Genomic DNA, 24,221 nt, shown 5'->3' on the forward strand with positions numbered 1-24,221 from the left:
ACATTTAAGATGAATTAAATCATTAAGAGGGGCATAAATGGTGATGAACAAAGACTTGACTTGCAGTGGTGAACACACAATGCAGTATACAGATGATGTGTTGTGGGACTGTGCACCTGAAACCTATATAAGTTATTGACCAGTGTCACCACAAAAAACTTCAATAAAAAATTTAGTATAGTCAAAGTATATACTATAATTTTATATATGAATTATTTTATATCATATGTAGCATACTCAGAAAAATTACTATAGGTATTTCAATTATACAACAAAATCTTCGGTTGACATTTCATAGACATTTGATTATTAAAAATGAACAAGTGTTTTCAAACATCTTTATTAAAATGTATAATATCACTTTTAAATTAAAAAATTCCTTTTTAAATACTCAAATTAGTTCAGGTTTGTTTACATTGCACAAGAAAGCTGCCTATGGATTGAGAAGATTGAGATTCATTGGTAAATAATGCTGAAAAAGTTTTTCTTTAAAGAAAAAAAACCCTACCATATAGCTCTAGCTACTAGAATTCCTTACCTGACAGAATTTATTGGACCCAAATAAGCCTCTTCTTTTCTAAAAAAGTAAGTTAGAAGTAGTAATCTGAAATTTTGAGGCCAGCAAGCACATTTGTATAAACATTTAAAAAATCTTTTTTCTTTGTTAATCTCTGATTGAAAAGCCTGAACTGCTTACTAATGAAAAAGCAGCTAACAAAAAAGCAGCAAGAGTTCATGAAAATCATGTAGAAATGAAAGCAAAATCTATTAGTGCAATTAACTAGTAGATAATAAAAAGGAAAAAAATGGAGTTGTGGCTGTTACCAAAATCATTGAGATAACTAAAGGCCATGTATAGAAAAATTAACATATTATTAGTACATATAAAGAAAATTAATGAAGCTGGCATTATCATAACATCTATTATATTTTCAGTATCAACATAAGAACAGGTATCTTTGGTGTATTCCACCAGGATTATGGAATCATAGATCTCTGTGAATTTTTAAAAAGATCATTACTTCCACTGAGTATACCAAAAAGTAATTTATGTCTGCACAGTGTAAGCAATCATAAAAATATACAGCTTCCAGTAAAACCAAGCCACAGGGGAAGGAATCACAGTGCAGCACTACACAGAAGGCTGATGAATGCTACAGGAGGCGAGAGAATCTAAGATAGGGGCTACATGGTCAAATGACTTAACGCTAGAGAATATTTAGATTCTAGATAATTTTTTTAGATGAAACCAAACCACCCCAATAATTTTCAAGAGATGTCAAGTTTGAATTGTATTGTTGTAAGAGTCTTATGCTTTCAATATCAAGTGGGACTGAGTATGGGAGTAAATTGAATACCACCCAATTGAAAAGTAAAAAGGAGCCCTGGTCGGTTGGCTCAGTGGTAGAGTGTCGGCCTGGCGTGCAGGAGTCCTGGGTTCAATCCTCGGCCAGGGCACACAGGAGAAGTGCCCATCTGCTTCTCCACCCCTCCCCCTCTCCTTCCTCTCTGTCTCTCTCTTTCCCTCCCGCAGCCAAGGCTCCATTGAAGCAAAGATGGCCTGGGTGCTGAGGATGGCTCTGTGGCCTCTGCCTCAGGCACTAGAATGGCTCTGGTTGCAACAGAGTGACACCCCAGATGGGCAGAGCATCGCCCCCTAGTGGGCGTGCTGGGTGGATCCCGGTCGGGCGCATGTGGGAGTCTGTCTGACTGCCTCTCCGTTTCCAACTTCAGAAAAATACAAAAAAAAAAAAAAAAAAGAAAAGTATAAAGGAATGTTCAAAACTTATACAGGACTTTCTCCTATGTGGTTAAATGACTGGATACCCATACTATTTTTAATGGGTGGAAGAAATTTCATCTGAAATTCAGCTACCTACTTTAACCAGTGTTTGAAAAACCAATTGGTAAGCATTATTGTACACTATAGTAGGCAATACTAGCTTTTCTACTAAACAAAAGTAGAAACCAGGTTTTTGATTTATAAAATGTAAAAGTCAGTCATCCAACAAACATTTCTGGAGACCTAATATGATCTCAGGGTAGGATGAGTCAAACATAAGAAACTACGTAATTATGAAAGTTGAAAAGTGAAAAAGATAGTACATATTCTATTTAATTAGAGAGTGGAAAAAGAAGTGATCATTAAACAAAAAAGAGGCATGAGAAGGCACATAAAGGTCCTTCCTCTCTGTCCCAGCCCTACTTTCGACTTTCTCCCTCTTTTCTGATCTTCTCAGCATCCTTCCTTTAACGGTGACATAAATGAGTTATCCTCCCAGGGATATCTGCCTTGTAACTCCTTTTCTAGCTGTGTAATAATAATAACAATACAAAACATTATAATAATAACAGCTTAGATTTACAGAGCACTTGCTATGTATCAGAAACTATACTCAGGAATTATTGTGTGTAGTTCCCATCATCATGAGGCAGAAACCATTATTACCCTGCTTTTGCAAATGAGGAATCTGAGGCTTCGAGAGGTTTACAAATATCGATCGACTTACAACCAATGCAACTTACGACCATTCGACTTTACGACCACAATCGCTAGCCACGACTGCTCCACGTCTGGCTGCACAAGCGTTGCCCAGCTGGGCATATGACAGTGCGGACCAGCTTCCGGCAGCACTACCATCTCCACGTGCACCATTTCAACTGTTATCCCAGACTCGGTACAGCAATTTGTGTGTTTTATCTTGGATATTTTTCATCAAACCCCTCCCAAGATGTCTACCAAGAGGAAATTGTCTTTGCAAATATTAAACCAGTAATACTGGTAATGCAGTGTTTTACTTAAACCTGACAAATGTAAAAATAAGAAACAAAATGGTGTAGAGATGATACAAATGGCATAAAATGAACATAGAAAATTATGATAACAATAATGAAAGAAAATTATGATAAAATATGACTTAAAGATTTTTATAACATCATTTCACAATACTGTACATATAGCCTACTCAACTTACGACCAAATCGTGTTACAACTGGTCTGTTGGAACCAATCGTGGTCATAAGTCAAGCACTAGCTGTAGTTACTTGTCACCTTCAAGTTTTTAGGTCTGAAGGCAGGATTCAAACTCAGGCAGGAGTCCCTCCTCACCATGCTCCCTAATGAACGCTGAGCAGGGATGATGGGGACTGTGCCTGGGACTCCTGTACGGTGTGCGATTTGGGAGAAAAGGATGACTGTTCCTAGAATTTTTGGAGCAAACTACACATAAGGTCTACCTGGTGCTTAAATAAAAATTTCCTGGAAAAGTGTTGGGTTTTTTTCTTTTTGACCCCTTCACGCCTTTTTTAGGGCAACCTCATTTTTTTTTTTTTGGTGCAACTTCTGGAAAGTCATAAGTAAAAATTAAGGCTGTCCTGTCCTCTTAGCCCACTATAGCTGTTGGGTGTGTGTGTTTGCATGCATGTGTGCATGCGTTCACCTGCGTGCGCGTGCACACACACAGGAATTTCTGGGAATACTTAAAGATTACACAGGGCAGGTGAAAGTCCTATTTTGCACCTGTCCACCTGTCCTGGTTTTACTGCAAAGAGGACCTCATTTACTAAATCCTTGTGATTTAGGGCTTTCGGGAAGTTTGGCAAAGCATCAGTTTTGTTTTGTTTTTTTGAATAGTGATATTATCAAATTACAGTAGTACAAACAGAATGACAATTTTTCATCACTTCCTTTTTCAATATCAGATTTATGGAAAAGAATATGACAATAGGGTCTCATTAGAACTTCAAATATTCATGAAGTGACACATTTAAAAGTGACAGCAACATCACTGGAGAGCCTTAGTCTCCGAAGTTACTTCAAAAATAAATAAATAAGAGGCTTTGCCTTGTACGTTTAAGTGGTCTGACCACATGCTTTTATATTACCAATTTACTTCTCCCAAATCCCTGAAAAACAGAAACAACTCAAAAAATACAAACAATTGCATGTTATTGACAACATTAGCTCAGCCACACAACTCTGTACTGTTTTTTATTTCAAATCAGAAGGCTCAAAAGAATGAAACCACAGGGAACATTGCACTGGGATTGCACACTACTGTGAGACAGTAGTTTTGCATCTGGAATGTGTAAAAGCTGTGACTTGCCACTCTGCTTTTCCTACCCAGAGCCCCTTAACAGGCATCTACCTGCATACTATCATTATCATTTGAAGGAAGACAAATGGTATGTCACTCTCTTCACAGGCTGTTGACTCAACCAAGGACCATTCTGTTTGGAAAGGCGCTTCCCCCACAAATCCTCAGCTCATTGCTAAATCCCCATATTGCCTGTGCCTTGCAAACAAAATCAAATGTTCCCTTTTTCTACTAGGATACCATTACTCCACCAGAAAGTTAACCAGTCATTCAGAATTGGCATAAAAGCTAACTAACATAGCACAATACATACTTAAGAAAATAACAGTTTACATTTTATTGAAGTCTCAGATCTAATAAAACTATTTTTAATAGTACTACTACTATCTTATCAAAATGTTGTATGCGTATAAGTATTTTGAGGCTTGCTGACAATTAATAGTCTCTGAGTACTGTAGAAATTAAGTGGGATCCTAGAATCCTTTTCCAGAGCTTCCCTAGAGGTGGTAAATATTCCTAATAGAAAATTTAAGTGGGTGTCAGACAAGAGATTTGAAGCATTCAATCAAAGTAGTGCACAAATTAGAACTTCCTTCCCCTGCAACTCCTTTGTGTGTGTGTGTGTGATTGAGAAAGCTTGGTATCAGACTGACCTGTGGTGGTGCAGTGGGTGAAGTGTCGACCTGGAACACTGAGGTCACCAGTTTTGAAACCCTGGGCTTGCCTGGTCAAGGCACATATGGGAGTTGATGCTTCCTGCTCCTCTCCCCTTCTCTTTCTCTCTCACTCTCTCTCTCCCTTCTCTCTAAAAATGAATAAATAAAATCTAAAAAGGAATTATAAAAATAAATTAAATTAAATTTAAAAAAGAAAGAAAGCTTGGTATCTTTCATTCAAATTTCATATAATCAGGCGAAAGCACTGGGATTCATTGAATAAGAGTTGTATATTCCAGTGACTAAAAGGATGACTAGTGTAAGGAAAAAACACTGTTACCTATTTTGTAGATCTATTTTGAAAAGAAAACTAAACTGCATTTCTAGTAGCTTTTTTTAAAAATTCTATTTGTTTTTTGTTTTTTTGGAAGAATAAAAAGAAACAGGAGATTTGAGTTTCTGCCATAAAATAATGTCCTCTTTCTAGGCTACTCTGATAGCAAAAGATGCAACCTTTTTAGAGGTTATTTCATATCAACTTAAACAGTTCTGTCTTCGGGAATTTTTGCTGCTTTCCAACACATCACACATTTATAAATGACTTTCAGTTTGCACAAAACTGTACTTTTTTGAAAATTAATTCATTTACCAAAAGTTTATTAAGTGGCTGTCATGCACTTTTTTAGGAGCTGGACATACAGTGGAGAACAGCCTTCAGACATACAATATTCAAGTTAAGGAGACATATATCTAAAGTAATGAGGTATTTTCAATCTTTTAAATAACAAAATATTAAAACAGGACAATGGGAATGAAACAGTATTTTGAATGAAACTATGGAAAATTCCTATAAACATTTTGGTTGTCCTAATACAGATACTTTTACACATAAAGCCATACTAAATAAGAACTTTATTCTATGAGTTAGGGGAGTTGATACAGAATTCAAAATCATACAATAATGGGAGAGTCAGGGGCAGCTCTTCAGCTTTCAAAGTGGTCTACAAGCTCTTTGCAGAGGATTTTCTTCAACTGCCAAGTCCCAAGACAACAGCTGGATCTCAGAGCCACCACTGTCATAATATCCTCAAGGAGAAAGGGAAACTAAAGGGAACTGCATTTTGGAAGTTCTCTAAGTGCCACATGCATCTCTTTTAGAGACCTTTCTAGTGGGTTTCTGTACAGTGTGACTGGCCTGGTGCTTAGTGAATAGCAAAATGACCATCAGTTACAGCTTTTGTTCTTTCTTTCTTTATTTATTTATTTTAATTTTTATTTTTTTAATTCAGTGAGAGGAGGGAGGGCAGAGAGACGGACTCTCATACATGCCCCAATCGGGATTCACTTGGCAAGCCCACTAGGGGATATCATCCCCATCTGGGCGCTGCTCTGTCCATCTGGGCGCTGCTCCATTGCTTAGCAACCAAGCTCTTCTTAGTACCTGAGGTGGAAGCCATGGAACCATTCTCAGTGCCTGGAGCCAATTTGCTCCAGTAGAGCCATGGCTGCAGGAGAGGGAGGGAGAGAGAGAGAGGAGAGTGGGATGGGTGGAGAAACAGATGAGCTCCTCTTCTGTGTGCTCTGACCAGGAATCAAACCTGGGCATCCACATGCCAGGCCAAAACTCTACCACTGAGCCAACCGGCCAGGGCCATCTTTTGTTTTTTAAATAGGTACATATTTTTATCTAAGATCTAAGTTCTTTTGTGACAATATTACAAGAAAATAATGCTTTCCATTTGTAACACTTAGAATTTTAAAAGAATTACAAAATGGTAAAAACAAAAAAGCTAAAAGCAAATGAATGGGTGGTTTCATCATTTCCATCTTTTTAGTGGAAAATCAGTTTAACACTTTTGACAGATAATTTTTAAATTTTCTGAGTAAAAGGAGCACTTTAGAGTTCTTTTTTAGATATTAGTTATTTTGTAAATGGGAGATGCTGTAAAACCTGAGTACCTTATTGAAGCTGAATGTTTAACTCTGACAGCAGAACCTTGGATGTAATAAATATGGTCAGTACAAATGTAAAATGTCCCATTTTCCTGGCTAGCTTCACATGCCTAGGGATTTTCCATGCTGCCAGGGATCAAGGGTGATGCAGCAAAACTGTAGTTATGTGGCTGGGTAATTTAAGAACCCACATCAAAGAACATTTCAAAAAGTTCAGTTTAATAAATAAGACTTTCAGCTATGAGATTAACTGAAGGTCCACTCATACCTCATTGCATGGACACACACATATTCAGCACTGTTTTGGGTGTTAATGTTCCTATTAATACATTTGATGTGTAAACTAAAGAATTGAAATTCAATCGTACAAGCACCCATATTCAGGTTTAAAAATGTATTTTGAAATGTCTAATTGGTTCATGTGATGTATTATGGGAGACCATACCACCCTCAACCCAACTGCAACTGCTCCTTTCAATGTAGGTCAAAGGCATTACGGGAAAGAGCTGAATTATGTCCCCTAAGGACACCCAATACTTTTCTTTTTTTGTTCCCATTTTTGAACAAGCAAATATTTAGATGTGACCAGAAACCATTAGGAAAGACAAATATTTTTCCATCAGGATACAAAAAAAGTTCTTGAAAGGGTTCACATTTTATCAAGATGTGACAAGTCTAAAATAATTTTTGGCCAATGACTGTATACCAATTGGAAATATTTACAACATCAAAGAAAAGATAACAAAAATTTCATATAAAATTGTATATGCCCTTTTGAAATAATATGAGAAAAGTTTCAAAAATTAAAAGAAAACAAGACATAAAACTACCAGAATCTTTCAGGTAATTAATAAGGTATTACATCTAGTGTGAATTTTAATAGTACAGAAGAAGAAATGAAATGACCGATATTATTAATATTTTTTGTCTGTGGAAAAGTAACTGTCCTCAAAATATTTAGATTTATATTTCTCAATGAGGTATATTTATATCAAAACACACAAATATCCCAAGGTATACATAGTTGACAATAAATTATACGACCTACAGAAAAATACCAACAAATCTAGTTAGGGTGCACTATTCAGCATGATGGGAACAGGGACTGGATTCACCAAGAGAGTCTGAGATAAATGAGTCAGGTTCCCTACGTTATTTAGTATTATGTCTGTTCAGGATAAACTACGACAAAAAATAAATCATTTTACCAATATGAACTGAAAAATATTTTTTCAAGAGATGTGAAAAAATATTAAATAAGATATTCATTTGAGAGAAGGGCATGAGAAGTGATTATTCTACAGTACACTGGAGGAAGACATTCATCCTGAAGTTTAGAAGGGCAGGCTAATATCTGAAATAGAAGATAGTCACTTAGGTTTTAGCCTTTCTCGTTGTTGATTTTCTTTGTAAATAATGATTTGAAAACAACCCCCTTCACTGATTCTAAGATTAAATTTCTGTAATATAATATTCATTGTTAAAAATATGTCTGAGAAATATATTTTTTTAAATAGAATTTTTTATTATTGAGAAAAAAATGGCATACAAGTAACTAGATTACTTGCTGATACTTATGAATGTAGTTTTAAAATTTATTAGTGCTAAGTTTCCAAATCTAAGTAAGAACATGTTTGTCTGTTTTCTGGTAAATAGGCTAAAAAACTGTCACAAGGGCTTTCTAAGGGACTAGGGAAGTAATAAGCTTTCTAGATTTAAAAATCAATACACTTCCTGAACAGCAAATGCACTGACTGACATTCTTTCAAAATCATTCTGACAAAGCTAAGTTTGAAAGGCTGCTCAGTAACTAATCAGATATAACCGATGCTGAGGCAAAACATGTTCATGACACAAATTAGAAAGTATAAGACAAAATAAAAACCCACCAGGCAGAAAGAAGTGCAAAATTGGAAACTTGGCCCTGTTGGGATGCATTTTTCATTGTGCACAGCAAAGCAGAAATGAAGTATTTTCTTCCCCAAATGAAGGACAACACATTTCTTACTCTTGTGCTAAGAAATCTTGATAGTTGAGGACTGATAGGCTCCATGTATGGCAAGAAAACTGTAATGATCTAATCGTAAGCATCTTGGGCTCTAACTCCCCATGTTCTCTCATTTCACAGTGGTCAAATGTCAGAGATTATCTATATTTTCAAACTGTTTTTCATTTCTTTTAGTAGAAGTCCCCAAACCTTCCCCTTACCCTACCCCAAAACAGGATCCTACCTGAAAACTCAATACAATAAAACACTGAAAACAGTTCTGGTTAAAGCAGGTAGGCCAAGCCCAACACCACCAGCATAATTTTGTTCAACTTCCTTACTTGAAAATGAAAACAGATTTGGAGAGTTTTAATAACTTGCTTGAACCCCTTCAGCTAACACCAGAACCCAGATCTCCTACTCTGGTTCCAGATTTGATAATAAAAATCATTTTCTAAGTATAAATATATGCCAAACATTGTATAGGATATTCTTATGTTAGGATTTACTATTTTCTGAAATTTGACTTTAACTGAACATCTTAAATTTTATTTGAGGCCCCACTCGGGTTCCCATCCAAGGATGTCATAGCAATACCTATATTGTTTCAACTTGTCCTCCTTCTTCTTAGAGACTCACTTGTCATACTTAATATTTTAGGTCTTTAACCCTTTGAGTACTAAGTTGTTTTTCATGCTCGCTGGCCCCAGGGAGTGAGTTTTTTTTTTTCTTTCAAGAAATAAAATTAGTTCCAGTTAAAATTTTATTAACTTAAAATCATGTTTGTTTGATAACGAATTTATGGAAACAAGAAAAACATACTTTGCCTTTTTTAATGTTGCCTTACACATTTTTAAGATAAATCGATTCTACTCTGGATGGTCAGGATGCATGAGGACATACATGAACGTTCATACTACTTAAAAGGTTAATTAGAAAAGTGGTCTGAGTGGTTTTGTGAACAGGTGATATCAAAAACATTTTATGTCATTCATTCATCTTGCTATTGCCTTTTTGTATGAATATATATGGATATACATTAACTCTCCTTGGCAAAGAAATTTTTTGGTTCAATTCTATATTTATATTATGGAAAATATAATATACTTGTGGAGCAAAATAAGAGCTTTAATAAAGCTGCCCTCTGCAGTGATAATTGCTTTATTGAATAAGGCTCTGTTAATGGTACATCTTGACGTTTAACATTTATCCATTTGATTTATAGTCATTTTTATGTGATTTCAAGGAGGCTATAGTTCAAATCCAAAGTAGTTTAAACTGAGCTGTCTTCCTTTTTTTTTTTATGAATTTGTAAGAAAATATAGTCATTTCTAGGTAAAACTACTTTATCTATAGAATTTATTTCAAATATATATAAAGTACTTTCTGCACCTATGTGTTCTGAATAGAGCAACAAATATAAGATAAAAATAAATACAGCATATGAAATCATCAAGTTAAAAATGTGGATATATTTCGGTTGTATTTTAGCAATGGACATGATGTCAAGATTTCCCAGTCAAGCAATGGAGAAAAGCCTACCTGGATCCCTTGGTAACCTTCATACAAATTTTTACAATTCTAATGCTATGAAGCAAAAGTCATTTGTATTTATAATCTATTTATTCATGACAAAGATTTTCAGGAACATTTCTGAATTATTCTGTTGTTCCATCTGAAATTGTGCCTATCAGGATGCTTGGCACTTCAAAGTCTTCACAACACTCATTTGAAATTTTTATTTAACACTCTGCCTTTCCTAAACTCTAACACATTTTATTAAAATGGGACAGATATCTATATCTAACAACATGAGAAGTTATGTCACTTTAATTTAAAATATTTCATATAATTAGTCACAAATCACCAAATTTCTGCCTCAGTAATATCACAGTAATAATCGTTGGCAGTTATCAAACCACTGCGGTCAGATGGGTCTTCCGAAGCTGGGGTTAAAAGCTGGCCTCTGGAAATCAATTGTGCACTCAGCAGAGAATATTTCAGGATATGGAGGCTGAAATGGAGACTATATAATCTTTTATGATTACCCTTGAGGCTGAAGCAAACCCAAAAAGGAGACTATGAATTGTTAATAATTTCCCATGATGACCGATTCCCATGAAATTCTGATATAACTATTGCTCAGTAACAAAATGATGGTTTCTCAGAACTCTACATCTGGGTGACACAATGCTTCTCTCGAAGCTACTCGCTTATAATAGGGCCCAGGCCTGTGAGGCAGCAGCTCTCTCTATGATGACAATGGCAGGTATGATTGCACAAGGAATGATGGGCTATGTGCTACAAGCTATCTTTCCAGAAAGTTCTTTTATGAAGGAATTGACTTAAAATGTATCTGCTTTAAACCTTCCCCCCCCCACATGCACAGATTGTAAAGACTGGTATATTTCTCTGCTCTTTTTAGTAGCTACGGAGCTATAAACCTCTTGGTTTGCATGATTTTTAAAGTTTTATTTAGGCCAATACTTGTATTCTATAAAAAAATAGTTTATATACATATGTACATACCCTTAAGATCTATATAGTATTTTGGAATAGAATATAAAACTACTAATCTGTTTTGAGTAAGCATCAAATTTACAGTTAGATGTCCCTGCTCAGGGCACAGATTAAGTGGTACTTCTCATGTGATTGTCAATTTTAAAAAGGGGAAGTAACAGTAAGGGGAGATTTTTAATAGTCAAAAGATCAAAGAATTTTCAGAATAAATTTCCATTCATTATCACTTCAGGAAAGATAATTCAATATGTTGACTACTATGAATGAGTTTAAAATATTTTTAAAATTAACATTTTAACTAATGTCAATTTGGTTAGTGCATAATTTGGGAATAATAGTTCTATGTTTGGAATTCAACAGCATTTTAAAAAATAAAACAGAAAACATTGTTATGTCTTAGGACTCACTTACAATGTATCATAGGTACATAGTTATTATGTTCAAATTACCATTATACATCATCCTTAAAGTCTAAATATTGTTGAAGGTAAACAATGAAAAATATAACCCACCCAAACCAGCTGTGGTTATTCCCAGCCTCCACTCACTATATCCTCTCCCCAGTCCTACTCCAAATTCAGTTGTAGCCCCTCCTCATTGCTTTCAGGTGGTCATGTGATTCCAATCTTTAAGTATGCCCTATGTTATCTTATTCAGCTAACATAAATTGAGCACCTGCTTAGGACTAGGCATAGCTACTTTAGACTGAGTATACACTTCTTAAATTCAAGAACCAGGTCTTGGCCTTATGTATACACTTAGCATCTACCTTAATCAGGATTGCTATAATGCAGTGGTCCCCAACCTTTTTTGGGCCACAGACTGGTTTAATGTCAGAAAATATTTTCACGGACCAGCCTTTAGGGTGTGATGGATAAATGTATCATGTGACTGAGACAAGTGTCAAGAATGAGTCTTAGATGGATGTAACAGAGGGAATCTGGTCATTTAAAAAAAATAAAACATATTTCAGACTTAAATATAAATAAAACGAAAATAATATAAGTTATTTATTCTTTCTCTGCAGACCGGTACCAAATGGCCCATGGACCGATACCGGTCCATGGTCCAGGGGTTGGGGACCACAGCTGTTATGCACACAGCCAGCCCCAGTGGCAAGTATAACTTGGTTTGTTTAAGGTAATTGATTAGAAAGAAGAGATCAAAGAGATAGAAATATTCATAAAAAATCTTAATATCACTTGTAAGAAATGATTTTGCTGTTTTAACGAGTTCTTTCATAAACATCTTATTTGACATTCATGGGTATTTTAAGTTATTAAAAAATAGTATGGTAATATGTTATATAGTTATGATTTTTTCCCAGATGCTCACTAAATTCCAGAAAATTTCTAAATATTTTCAAATCCTCAGTTCTCCATAAACATAATAAACTCATATTTTCATGATGTAATGGTATAAATTAGGAAAGTATTATCACCCTCAGCTTTAAAAATGAGGAAAAGTGAAGTTAAGTGCCTTCTCAATGTCAAAGAATCCTTTATATGGATCTTTGGATTCCTAGTTCAGTGCTCATTCCCTATGCAATGAAATTGGTGGCTCTACTCACTTCTCTCTTCCACTCAGGTGGCATGAAGCAGAGTCAAGGTCAGGTAGGTCTGGTAGATTACTTTGGAACAAGTCAAGCAGCATTACTGCTTTGAGAGATAATGCTCCAAGCGGCCTTTGGGAGGAGGTAGGATATAATGATGAATGAGTGAGTGACTAAATAAATGTCATCAATGCCTTTCAAAGGTAAGTACTTCAAAAGTTAAAAGTTAAGTATATACCATGTGATGGTGGCAATTAGGAATCATTTTAGCATCTAATAGCTTCAGCTCATGTTGGGAAATAGAGATTTTGTGAGTTTGATTATATTATTATGACAATGAGCCATTTTATATATTATGGAAGACTGGTGTCTACTTGAGGAAAACGAGGAAATTAGACCCAGACACATGTACAGCTCTAATTATTTGTAAATGATAAACCTGTAAAAGAGATCAGATAGACGTTCTACACTACTACTCCGATCTTAGCTCCAGAAACTGTTCACAACAAGGGAAAACAAGTACAAGACTGACAAGAAAAATCTATCTTCTAAATAGAAGGAGAGTATTTCAACGTAACTTTAGAAGCTACAAGAATTTATTGGGTACTTTAAAAAATATGTCCTGCATGAATAACCTGTGAGTAATACACACATTTAAATTTAGGATATGGTAGGGTGGAGACCAGTTCTTGCTTGTCTAATATTTGGCTTTTTCCCTTTCAGTGGCAGAGCTGTCTACTGGAAGAAATTTGAAGACTGGATTATATTCTTCAATCTTCTGGTGTGGAAAAAACAATAAAGCAATGACACACGTAGCTTATTGCATATGTGGATGTATATATTAAAAAAACTAATTTTGAATATTCTTAAAATATGCTAAAGACCTCTGTTACTAGAATTCCATAAAAATGAGTTGTTGTTCATATAATTAATGTTCTTTTTCATCTCCTTTCAAGCATCAGAACATAAAAAGGAGGGTAAAGAAACCTAAATTGACTGCTAAATCTTTGAAAAAAGAAAGCACTTTTCCAAGAATCCTACTGAGCTCTGCAAGGATGTTGACATTTCACAGATTGCTAAATAGCACTCCAATTCATCTCTAGCAACCTCAACGGCAACTGTACAAGTAAAAAAACTGAAATATTCCAAAATATGTTTTTCCCTCTACAAAAGAGCCCTGAGACTTAATTCTGAATAAAAGAATCTAGAGCCGTGGTGGGTGGTAGCAGAGCAACCAAACGGCGCCGCGATTGGCCCACCATGAAAACTGGAACGCCCACTAGTGGGCGAAAGGGACCAGGTTGACCAGCACTGCAAACGCGGGAGGTTTTTATAAAAAGATTCGCCATCATGGATCTAGAGGGAGGGAGAAAAAATGGTCTGTGAGTTCCTCAGCTTTTGAGAAAAGTATCTCAGGGAACACCATCATCAATTAATGTTTATTGTGCAACCAATTTAGAAATACTTTTTCTAGGTTGGAGGGAATGGTCAGTACAATAATATTTTGCTATTTTTTATATTTATTCAGCTCTCCTACTTGACCACAGGCACATAAAGGCTTGTTCACTGAGAGGCTAAGAACAAGGTGGTTGTTGTTTTTGTCTTATTTTAGGTAACTGATGATTTGTTAAGAATAATTTTTTTTTTTTAAAGGAGAGGTCTGGCATAGATATTTTTTTCCAAGTTGACTCTACTCTTAAAAAATGCTGACCTGGGACAGCACCAAGACTAAAGACCCATCTTGCCAGAAAATTTGATGTACCCTCCAAGTACACATAATCCTTGAAACTCTAGCACTGAGGATGAAGCCCCAGAGCCATGTGAGGTTGAGACTAGGATAACGAAAGGGACATGCTAGAGGACAGAGCATGGTGGGACTACAGAGATGCCTCTTTTCTCAGGCTCCTGAAACCTGTGTTCTCTTACCTCGGCTTCTGTCTTAATTCCTATAACCACTCCTTAGCACAGTGACTGGCACATGTGCACACTCAGTAAGTGGTTATAAAGGAATGCCTTTTTCCAGGGGCCCTGAACAAATAACTTAATTAGGGAGAAAGAAACATAATGACCACACATTATATAAATATATTTATATATATAAAAGATATCTTCCTTTTCCAAAAGGGTTTCAAGAGCAGCAGAAAACGTGGAGATTTGAATACAAAGTCTTTAGTAGATAAATCTTGAGATTTTTAAATAAGGCAAGGGACATGAGTTAAATTTAAAAAGGACTTGTTTGTGGTTTAAAGTGAAGAGGGAAACAATATTAAAGATGTGGTATTTTATTTCTGCTAGTGGTCATGTTTTCTAATTTTTCACTGTCATATTTAATGGGGATGCAAATATTTCTAGGCACTTATCTATGCTTTTAAATATGTGTACAAAATCTTCATTAGTTTTCTATCACATTTCAAAGATTTCCTAGAACTATCTTTTTTTCTAATGAGCTGGGATTATAGCTGCTGACTTGTCTAAATGCCATAATAGGACATTCTTATCTTCCCTTTTCAAGTAAATTTGAGTAACCACAAAAAAATTTCAACTTGGTACATTTTAATACTATGCATTTCTTTAGAACATATAAAAGAATATTACCCTTCAATATATTTTAAGCATATCATAAACTTAAAAAACCAATCATATTCTCTTTTTTATATGACAGGGATAAACATGTCATTTCAAGTAGCTGGACTCACTAGTATCCTAGGGAATATGAAATATGTAACTTTTTAGTGACCGAAAAGCATTACTAGAATATCAATTTAGATTCAACAGTGAAAATTCATATTTGGGTTGCATTATTAGCAAAAGTAAAGTATTTTACTTAAAGAAAAATTCAAATAAAAAAATGTACCCAGCCATTTAAATAAGGACTTCATTAAATAGATAAAGGCATTAAAGACAAGTAAAATAGTTAAATGTTCTAGCTTACTTCAGATTTCCCTACAAGAATACTTCACAGGAAGTATAGCATGAATTAATAGCAAAGTGTGATTTTTGACTCCCAATTTCTGTATTTTAGACCTCCTTGATAACTATATTATTAATTCTATAACAGGAAAGAAAGAAATAAAAAATTCATTGATATTGCCAAACTGCAAATGACCCAGAATTTCAAAGAATCTAAAATAATAAAATAAGTGATAAACATATAGATCATTTCACAGCTTGTCATGAATGACTCAAAGAATCATATAGCAATTTGGGACTTCATACTTTTGAAAGAATATTTATTCTCTTCCACATATTTGTTCATGTGTCAGGGAAAAATAATTTCAAGGTAGGCTGTAAAAATCAGATTATTTTTCACCAAAATAAGATTGTTGAGCCTCTTGCAATAAAGCTGCAGTGTTCTGCATTGTACTTGTGCTTTCCTGGGGCAATTGCAAAAACCTGACAGAACTGACAATGACATCTGAAATAAATAGGCATGGAAAACACCTGCCAATCAGCAGAAAAACTGATAGGTGACTGCGGTCTCCAGGCAGCTCTTGATTATAGCAAAAGCTCTGGGGAGTGCAACCAATACATCTGTGCATATACCCAAGATGTGGCTGTTAAAAGGACACTTAACCTACTTATCATCTCATACAATATATACACTGGATATGTGTCTTAGTCTGCTTGGGCTGCCATAACAAAATACCATAGACTAGGTAGCTTAAACAACAGAAATTTCTTTTATTTTATCACAGTCTGGAGTATGGAAGTCCAAGATCAGGGTTACAGCATGGTCATGGTTGTGGCGAGAACTCTTGTTGGCTTACAAATAGGTGCCTTCTCACCATGTTCTTACATGGTGGAACGAGGGAAAGCTTTCTGGAAATCTCTTCTTAGAAGGGCACTAATCACATGTGAGGGCCCTACCATTATGACCTCATCTCACCTTAATTACCTCTCTAAATACCTTCATTTGGGTTTTAGGACTTCAATATATGAATTTGGAGAAGAGGATACAAATATTTAATCCATTACAGCATACGTGTCTTCTACTACACTTATTTTATTATATTAAATTGATACTATCCATTATGGTAAATATGCAATTTATTTCAATTCTGAAGAAGTGTCTTAAGAAGAATTTAACATCAAATCGTATTATCCCAATCGTTAAATACTAAGTATTAAACGCCAAGTATTATCCCGGTTGAGTAAAGGTTAAAATTGGATCCACATGAAAGATAGGTAGATTCTAAAGGAGAAACAAGTGTATATATTTGGTAAGCTACCAAAACAATGTACAGTAAAACTAGAGGATGATCATGGAGTATTTAGCATTTGAAGTAAAGTGAATAACAAAATAATGAAAATAGCTCCACTAGCATACAAAAAATTCATCCTTTCTTGAACACTGTAATAGTTTAGTAACTATTTTCATTTGGCCTATATTTCTTGGGTTTTATTATTCTGCCTTTTCTAGTCTATTTATTGTATTTCTCATCAGTTTCTTGGGACTTAGGGTAATTTTATCTTCTTCCAAAATCCAGAACTCTTTAGGGCCTATATTGTTTTCTGTAAAATCCAGTAACTAGAGATTTCAGTTACTAACTGAATGCTCTTAAAACATTAGGACAAGGAATGCAGTAGATACTTGCAAAGTTTCCACATCTTCCATGTAGAGAAAGCCAGGACTATAGCTGGGGAGAAGTCTGTAACTAGTTATTGCTTTTAGATGAAGAAAGAACAACAGGCCCTGGCCGGTTGGCTCAGCGGTAAAGCGTCAGCCTGGCGTGCGGGGGACCCGGGTTCGATTCCCGGCCAGGGCACATAGGAGAAGCGCCCATTTGCTTCTCCACTCCCCCCCCCTCCTTCCTCTCTGTCTCTCTCTTCCCCTCCCGCAGCCAAGGCTCCATTGGAGCAAAGATGGCCCAGGCGCTGGGGATGGCTCCTTGGCCTCTGCCCCAGGCGCTAGAGTGGCTCTGGTCGCGGCAGAGCGACCCCCCGGAGGGGCAGAGCATCGCCCCCTGGTGGGCAGAGCGTCGCCCCTGGTGGGCGTGCCGGGTGGATCCCGGTCGGGCGCATGCGGGAGTCTGTCTGACTGTCTCTCCCCGTTTCCAGCTTCAGAAAAATACAAAAAAAAAAAAAAAAAAAAAGAAAAAAAAAGAAAGAACAACAATTATCAGCAAAATAAAAATAAAAGTTAATACCTAAGCCTATCAGCTCACACTCAGAAGGAGAGCAGAAATGTTGATATTCCCTTTGTTGAATGTGAAAGCATGAACATTCAAAATCAAGGAACTGAGGAATGTTCCTCTGTCCTTTTCTTCCTTTCTCCCTTCCTCTCTTTCTTCCTTTAAAGGAGTGTTTTTAAGCACGTGTGAGTCATCAAGTATACAAATAAATGAGATACAGCTTCTGTCCTTAAGGACATGACATTCTGGTGAAGAAAGTAGATTATCAAGTAATTAGACTATGGTGGAACAACCACGATAATGGAGGTATCTGGGTACTTTGGAACTAGAAGATGGACATTTAATTCAGACCTGAAGACTCATAGAAGACTCCTTTTGAGGGAGGTGATAACCAAGTTGAGCCCTGAACAACAAGTAATTGAAGGTGTGGTGACAGGGTTGAAAGCAAGCCTTAGTGGTAGCCAGTCAGAGAAGCCTGTTAGGGTTTAAATATAAAGGTCAAGATCTTAAAAAATGTATGTGTTTGTCTGCACAGTCTTTTACCTAGAAGTGGCTCAAAACAGCCCCTCTTGTAAAGTACAACAGCCAAAGTGCAGAGTTACCATCATCATTCTCCAGACACGCATTCTTGACCTACAGCCCATCATAAACTATCAGTGATCCAAACTCCTTCTTCCCAGTATGGCTCTTCATAACTCTGTTCAGTCATTGTCTCAAATTATTTGCTTACTCTTCACATATAAACACTGAGAGAGATTATGTCAGTTGCGGAGCATAAGGTAAAACAGCCACTAAATGAGGCATATCTCTTCATTGTGTACAATTTAGTATAGAATAGTCTCCTATTCTGTTTTGGAATCTGACAGAAACCCACTTCACTCTTGCTATGTTTCTGATGTAACATTATCATACGCCACTATAAAAACAAGAGAAAATCATTACTTTATCTATATATATGTAAAATCCACATGAAGAAAATAGTAAAATTTAAATTTCTCAAACTGTTAGCTATGTTCATAAAGTACACTGTTTTCATTCTACTGATAACAACTATGAGTAAACATGTATTTCTTGTATTTACTAAGACTACTAATACAGTGGTACCTTGAGATACAAGTTTAATTTGTTCTGTAACCAAGCTCGTAAGTCAGTCAACTTGTATATCAAACAAATTTCTCCCATTTAAAATAACTGAAATAGATTTAATCCATTCCAGCCCTGTGAAACATCCCCAAACCATCCTAAATTATGAAAAAAGACATGTTTTTAATTAAGAAAGACACATGTATACTTTACCAATGCATAACAAAATATATGAAATAAAAGAAAAAAGTGTTATTTAGTACTGTATTCTTACCTTGGAGACAGATGAGTGCGGCTAACAGAGGTGAATGTGGAGTAGGAGGGAGTGAGGGAGGGATGCAGGCACTGTAGACACGTAAACTAAAATTGCACTTTCTTAACACTAAACATAAACTAAAACTGCACTTTCTTTACTTAAAATGAAACCACAAAAATTTAATTGTAAAAAATTGTATTTTTTAACTTTAAACTTAACCTAAGCTTAACATTACGTATTTTTTCTTTAATCATCAACTGTTTTTGCCTTTTTGGCTGCACTTTTGGCACTTTCACTTGCAGGACTTTTGAATAAAAATCTATCCAAAGGAGTTTGCTTTTGCCTGCCTTTTAAAATGTTACAGAACTGTGACAAACAAGTGTCATTAAAAAGTGCTGAAGCATGACCAGTTGACACTTGCTCTGGGTGTTTCTTTTCAATGAAACTTGAAAGCTTCTCCCACATTGCCAGCATGTCTTTAATTTCACTTGTAGAAATCACTTCCTCTGACTTTACCTTCTCCTCACTACTAATCTCTTGCAGAAACTCCGTATGTTGCATCATCTGTAGCTCCTTCAACTCCTCAGTTGAGAGTTCCTCCTCATGTTCCTTGACAAGCTTGTTTATGTCACCCTCATCTGCCTCCAGACCCATCGACTTTCCTAGGGACACAATCTCCTCCAACGCTTCTACCTCAGTCTTGGTCTCTGGTTCGAATCTTTTGAAGTCCCTGTCTACAACAACATCAGGCCATAACTTTTTCCATGCCGAGTTCAAGGTTCTTCTTGTAACCTCTTGCCATGCCAAGTCAATAATGCGTAAACATATCACGATGTTGTAGTGATCTTTCCAAAACTCTCAATGGGTTAGAATTGTATTCTCAGTCACCTCAAAGTAGCGGTGCAAGAAGTGCTTTGTGTAAAGCTTTTTAAAGTTGGAAATAACCTGCTGATCCATAGATTGCAAGAGTGAAGTCGTGTTGGGTAGGAGATAGAGGACTTTTATGAATTTGAACTCATCGAGAATGTCATCTTTAAGACCAGGTAGGTGGGCTGGAGCATTATCAAGGATTAATAATGCTTTCATCGGGAGCTTATTTTCTTAAAGATATTTCTTCACTGCAGGACCAAAGACGAGATTTACCCATTCAATAAAAAACTCCCACGTAACCCATGCCCTAGCATTGGTGCACCGCATAACCTGCAGTTTTTCTTTAAGAATCTTGTGAATCTTAAAGGCTCAAGGATTTTCAGAATGATACACTAGCAGTGGCTTTACTTTACAGTCACTGCTAGCATTTGCACACAATGCAAGGGTCACACTGTCCTTCATGGGTTTATTGCTTGGCAGCTTCTTCTCCTCTGTGGTGTTGAAAGTCCTCTGGGGTATTTTTTTCCAAAACAATACTGTTTTGTCACAGTTAAATACTTGTTGGAGGATGTAGCCTTCCTTTGCAATAAGCGCAGCAAAACATGCGATGTACCCCTCAGCTGCCTTAACGTCAGCACTCGCAGCTTCACCATGCCTCACCACCAAGTGGATGTCAGATCTCTTCTTGAAATTTTCAAACCAGCCGGGACTTGCCTTAAACAGATCTTCTGCTGCCTCTTTTGAGGTTGATGGTTCTTTCTTCTTTAAGTCGCATTAAATAATACCTACCTTTTTGCATATTACAGTCTCCATCACTGTATCATCTGCCAACTCTTTCTCTTTCACCCACACCAGCAGAAGCTTCTCCATTTCTTCATGGATATTTGTCCTTAATTGGGACAGAATTGTAGTTCCTTTTGCTGGATTTGCACTTTTGATAGCATCCTTTTGTTTAAGGATGATACAAATTGTAGATTTATTGCAGTCGTACAGCCTTGCCAGTTCAATCACTCATACACTACGCTCATGTTTTTCTATTATTTCTTGCTTTACTACTATCAACATCATTCTCTTCTTCTTCTCACCACCGTCCTTTACACTCACTTTCTTCGGCTCCATGATAGCACAGTAAAAAATGCAAAAATGATCCAAGAACAAGTACAGCACACAAGATTCAACTTGATTCTACAGGTAACACATGAGAAAGAATGAGATGCTGGTGTTGTGCTGACAATACTGGACCCATGCGGCAACGCGCCAACTAGTGGCAGCTTTCTAAATCACGACTCATATCTTGGAATTTTGCTTGGATCTCAAACAAAAATATGGACAAAGTTGCAGCTCATATCTTAATAAATTTTTATGTTGTCTGCTCATATCTCAAGGTACCACTGCATTTCAATTTATTGAAAATAAAGTGATTAAAGCAGTATTCTCTTTAGTTTTCAAAGAACAAATAAATTATTAAGTAGAATATACTTTTAAAGTTTGCTAATAAGAAATTATAACTTTTTAAAGATATATTCTGCTTCATAGAAATTGTTTGTAGAGAGGGTATATTATGCATTCAAAAAATTCTTTCCTTCTTCTATTTATTTATTCTGCTGAAAATTGTCTCTAGTTTTTCCAGGAAGGAGCACAAAAGATTTCTGATTGAGCTCTGTTCACAATGAATGAGGTGGGAGGTGACATAGAACAAAAGAGCTAATGACAGAGGAGCCAGAATATGAGCTTCAAAGTTAGAAGATTCTAATTAAAATCTCAATTCTTCCTTTACTAACTCTCTTTCCTCCTCTAGACAATAGAAAGAATAATCACGGTCTGCTCAAATGTTCTAAAGTCTGAGTCCTTTGAAGGATATAAAACATCACAAATATCACAACTATATAATAATCGAGTGTAATTATTATTAGCGATACAAAAATGGTTTTCTAGAAAAATGTTGACAATGACTTTATGAAATTACCTTAGAAAATCTATTGGTTGAGTTCAACATTAGATTGCAGAAGCCTATAGAAAAAGGTTTAGAGTAATTAAAACTGCAGTTCAGTGAAAAAAATCATAGGAACCTTCCAATGATCCTATAAATTCATTTATTTACAAGATAATAGAGCAGGGGTCGGGAACCTTTTTGGCTGAGAGAGCCATGAACGCCACATATTTTAAAATGTAATTCCATGAGAGCCATACAATGACCCATGTATGTTACACATTATCCAATAAAAATTTGGTGTTGTCCCAGAGGACAGCTGTGATTGGCTCCAGCCACCCGCAACCATGAACATAAGCAGTAGGAAATGAATGGATTGTAATACATGAGAATGTTTTATATTTTTAACGTTATTATTATTTTTATTAAAGATTTGTCTGCAAGCCAGATGCAGCCATCAAAAGAGCCACATCTGGCTCGTGAGCCATAGGGTCCCAACCACGGTGATAGAGGGTCCCACTTTCAATGACTTAACTTTTAACATACTATCAAAAAGACTCTTTGCCCAGTAAATGCCTTTATATAATATATAGAGAAAAATGATTATTTATTGTAGTTCTTTGCTATACTCTCCACCTTAACCAAAAAGTATTTTTGAAATATGAAAAGTACATGTTGATTTTCTTTCAAGAAGAGAAAAAATGAACTATTAGTAGAATGATTCTTTGGATATTCTAAAATATATCATAAGGTTAATTGATATGTATAATACAGAAACAAAGAGGCAAGTTAGTACATTTGTAAGTCCTATACAACATTATAAACCATTACAAAACTTTTTTTATCTTAAAAAACCTTTTATGAAAATATTCTTTCCATTTTTTGTTTTATAGTCCATAAGAACAAAGAGGTATATATAAAGCACTTTGATAATTGAAAAAAGTGACTTAGAGAATCGTGTTAATGTGATCACAACTGTAGAACAACTGTAACTGTGTTCCTTTTAGGTATGTACATAACAGACCTGTACAAGGGGGCTGGAAAGATGCACAGCAGCTGCTGAAGAGCACCTCCTCCAGCACAGGGGCTAAGCTTCTTTGCAGGGGTAGGGAATGGTGAATTTCACATTTTTCTCTTGGAATGTTAATGTTTTATTTAAATTTTTGAAATAAGTGCCTCTGTATTACTGGTGTTATAAAGTAATGCAGAGGTGAACCACAGTAGGAGTCATTTATGCCCACCTACATCATCGATCTTGCTTCCGGACAGCAACCGGACTTGAAGCTGCAAATGCTGTCTTCCAAATGCACATTAATCAACATACAAATACCAACTCAATGTTTAAGAAGTATATAACTTAATTTAGTGATGTTTGGAATATATCACCTGTGTTTCAATGGAGGTTACAACAGGCATGCTTGAGTTCCAGCTCCCTGAAACGGTACAATCGTTGGGGTGGTCACTTCTGCTGCAGTAATGTGATCAGGGTAGGAGTGATTTATCTTACCGAGCTGTTCTACTGCACTAGAAATAATGCTCACTTTCTAATGCATTTTAAAAAGAACTGTCTGACTTCTTTCCAAAAAACCCAAAGGAAAAAAAAAAGACATTCAACTGTTTACGTGATAAGTCAAGGCCAGTACTCTTTAAAAAGTTGGCTGATCCCCTAACTTCTAATTACCTTACCAATCAAAAGCCACAACAGAAGGCCTGTCAGCAGATTTTATTTACAGCCCTTGAGAAAGAATCCTCTTGCTGTTTTTACTTCATACAAAAGATAAGTTTGCAAAGGGAAACATTTGGCTGTACTTCTGAGACTCACTGTCTGGTGGTGTTGATAATACAAATCTTTTTCGTGATTACTGCAGCTCCGATAATACTGTATCCTTTATGTAGACCATCATTCCCCAACAGCTTGTATTTATTGACTAAACAGACATAATTCATGCAATCACCTGAATTGTTTTTAACCTTTTCTTTTAGTCCAAGTTTAGAGTCTGGCTATGAAATTATTTTATGCTGAATTCTATTGTTGAGAGATGTCATGCCTTATTTGACAAATCTACAAAATATCTTTTATTCAGATTAAAGGTTAGCTGACCTAAATGAAGAACATTGGTAATTATAGGCAATTCACTAATATTTGTTGTTTATCTTAAAGGGGATATCAAGGTATATCACACAG

General features: G+C 35.8%; 1 protein-coding gene across 10 annotated transcripts in view; it reads right to left on the reverse strand.

The window, feature by feature from the left end:
• The window catches only part of ZNF385B (zinc finger protein 385B), a 463,364-nt gene that overhangs the window by 57,134 nt on the left and 382,009 nt on the right, over nucleotides 1-24,221 (reverse strand). The window lies entirely within an intron of this gene.

Source organism: Saccopteryx leptura, chromosome 7 (assembly GCF_036850995.1).
Source record: "Saccopteryx leptura isolate mSacLep1 chromosome 7, mSacLep1_pri_phased_curated, whole genome shotgun sequence".
Lineage (NCBI taxonomy): Eukaryota > Metazoa > Chordata > Mammalia > Chiroptera > Emballonuridae > Saccopteryx > Saccopteryx leptura.